Raw genomic sequence first — 3,088 nt, 5'->3', positions numbered from 1 at the left:
GTGGGGTACATGGCGATCAAGATTGATTTAGAGAAAGCCTATGACAAACTTGAATGGAGTTTCATAAAGTGCATGTTGATTAGATACAACTTCCCAAACAATATTATTGAGCTTGTGTTGAGTTGCATTTCTTCGGTCTCTACCTCGATCCTGTTCAACAGGGGAAGCCTTGAGCCTTTTTATCCCTCCAGAGGTATAAGGCAAGGAGACCCTCTTTCCCCTTACATATTTATTCTTTGCATGGACTTTTTGGGTCAACTTATTCAGGAAAAATGTGAAGCCAAAGTTTGGAGCCCGGTTAAAGCTTCTAGGAGCGGCCCTTCCTTCTCACATTTATTTTTTGCAGATGACTTAATGCTTTTTGCAAAAGCCAATGCAGAAAATTGTATTGCCATAAGGGATGTGCTTGATACCTTTTGTAGTCTATCTGGGCAAACTGTGAGTGAAGATAAGTCTAGGGTCTATTTTTCTCCAAATATCGACCCAAGTGATAAAGAGGCTCTTAGTGATATTCTTGGCTTTCAACAAACGGATTGTTTTGGGAAATACTTAGGCTTTCCCATCAAGCATAAAGGGGGCAACAACCAGGACTTCAATTTTGTGCTGGATAGAGTGAAGAACAAGTTGGCGGGGTGGAAGGCAAATCTCTTATCCATGGCAGGAAGGGTAGTGCTAATCCAAGCATCATCTTCTGCGATACCCGCCTATGTGATGCAATGCAACCAGCTACCTGCAAAAGTTTTGGAAGGCATTGATAGGGTGAACAGAAATTTTCTATGGGGTTTAGATGAGAGCAAGGGAAAAATGCATTGGGTGGGGTGGCAGAAGGTAACCAGACCGAAGGCAGAAGGGGGGTTGGGTTTACAAACCGCAAAAGGAAGAAACACGGCTCTCTTGGAAAAGTTGAATTGGAGATTTCACGCTGAAACTAAGGCCCCTTGGGCCAAAGTCCTTAGGTTGAAATATTGTAACCATCAAAGATTAAGCTCCAGAAATGTTAGCCGGCTGCCAAGTTCCAGAACTTGGAAAGGCTTAAAGCATGGTGAAGATATTTTTGAAAAGGGTATTAGATGGCTGCCTGGCTCTGAGAGCAAGCTAGATTTTTGGGAAGAAAGTTGGTCTACTCTTGGCCCACTTAGGAAGATTATTCATGGTCCTTTGTCAAGGCAAGCTTCGGAGCTGAAGTTTAAGGCTGTTGTAGATTGTGCAGGTACTTGGAATTGGAATATTCTACAGATGACCCTCCCAAGTGAAATCATCAGTGAGCTTAAAGCTACGCCAATCCCTCTAACCACTAGAATGAATGACAGACTTGCTTGGAAGTATTCTCCGAGAGGAGAGTTTGATCTTAAAAGTGCTTATTTATTAACCACTGCTTCTAGAGGGGATGTTCCTTTCATGGGAAATTGGATTTGGAAGTTGAAGACCATGCCGAGAATTCAAACTTTTGTTTGGAAATGTATGCATTATAGCATAGGAGTTAATCAATGCCTTATGTCTAGAGGTGTTAACGTTGAAACCAATTGTCCCCGCTGTCATAGAGAACCTGAATCTATTTTTCATGCTCTGCGTGATTGTCCTGTTAGCAAGAGAATCTGGCAGCAGCTGGGGAGGCAAGCTACAGATGCATTCTTTTCCAACCAGAACCTGCGGGAATGGCTCAGGTTGAATGCCAAATCTGGCCATCAGTTTGGGTCAAGACAAATACCGTGGTGCCAGGTATTTTTCTTCACTATCTGGTTGATTTGGAAGGATAGGAACCAGCTCGTTTTTAGAAATAAAAATCTGAATCCAAACCTGGCAAAAGAAATATTGGACCGAGCAACAAAATATTTTTACTGTGCTTGTAATCAATTAATTACTAAAAGGCTGGTCCTGAAGAGTATTTGCTGGGAGAAGCTGAGGGAGGGGTGGCTGACTTTGAATGTAGATGGCTCGGCAGCAGGAGCTTCTGGGAAGGCAGGAGGAGGAGGTTTAATCAGAGATGGCAATGGGGAATGGGTAATTGGTTTTGCAAGAAAGATCGGGACAACTACTAGTTTCATGGCAGAACTTTGGGTTCTTCGGGACGGTCTTCTTCTTTGCTTACAAATTCAAGCACAAGCTGTTTGTGTTGAGTTAGATGCAAAAGCCGTTGTTGATGCTTTTAACATGCAAAGCTATTCCAATACTGTTATATCCTCCATTATGGATGATTACAGGCATTTAGCTACACAAATTTCCCATTTAAGAGTTAGGCATATTTATAGAGAAGCTAACAGATGTGCGGACTTTTTAGCTAAATTAGGATTGTCCATTGTTAGTGATTATGTTGAGTTGCCTAGTCCGCCTGTGGACCTTTTTCATATTCTAGAGGATGATGCCTGTGGTATGGCTGTAAACAGGCTCTGTCCTGTATCTTTGTTTTCTGTTTAGTTTTTTAATATACTCCTTTTATACCAAAAAAATAGTTATGTTTGTCTTTTTTTTCTTTTCTTTTTTTTGGTTATGTTTGTAATGTTGTGTTGCGTACATGGTGCAACAATGATTTTTTTTTCCATTTTTTTTTTGTATGTGCATTTATTTCTCCATTCAATCCTTGTTGATGGTTTATTAAGAATTTATTTGAGAATAGTTTATTTAGTTGAAATTGAAAACTTTTTATTAGGGCATGAGGTTTGTCGGTTGAGTGGGGTGGCGGTAGATGGGCACATGGGCCGAGTGGGATATTTGAATTGGAGGAAGTAAATGCACATGGGATGTGTGCTAATGCAACTAATAAACAATAATTTAATTAACCAATAATTAATTAAGGAAAGCAACTAATAAAAAATAATTAATAATTTAATTAACCAATATATTATAAAAGACAAACAAATTAAATTATGTTAAGCTAAACAACAATAAATAATTTTATAATTAATGAAACAATAATATAACAATTTATTAAATTATATAATTTATGCTTCTTAAGGAACATCCTGAGAAAAATTCCTAGAGTTACCACTGTTAACACTCCCCTCAAGATAAACTGTATATATTTATTAGGAGTGTGCATGGATTGGGTTGAGTTAGGTTAAAGGGATTTTTTGACCCAACCCACCATGGT

The sequence above is a fragment of the Quercus lobata genome, chromosome 2, assembly GCF_001633185.2.
Source record: "Quercus lobata isolate SW786 chromosome 2, ValleyOak3.0 Primary Assembly, whole genome shotgun sequence".
Taxonomy (NCBI): domain Eukaryota; kingdom Viridiplantae; phylum Streptophyta; class Magnoliopsida; order Fagales; family Fagaceae; genus Quercus; species Quercus lobata.
The sequence above is the reverse complement of the archived record's forward strand: the minus strand, read 5'-3'. Positions refer to the sequence as shown.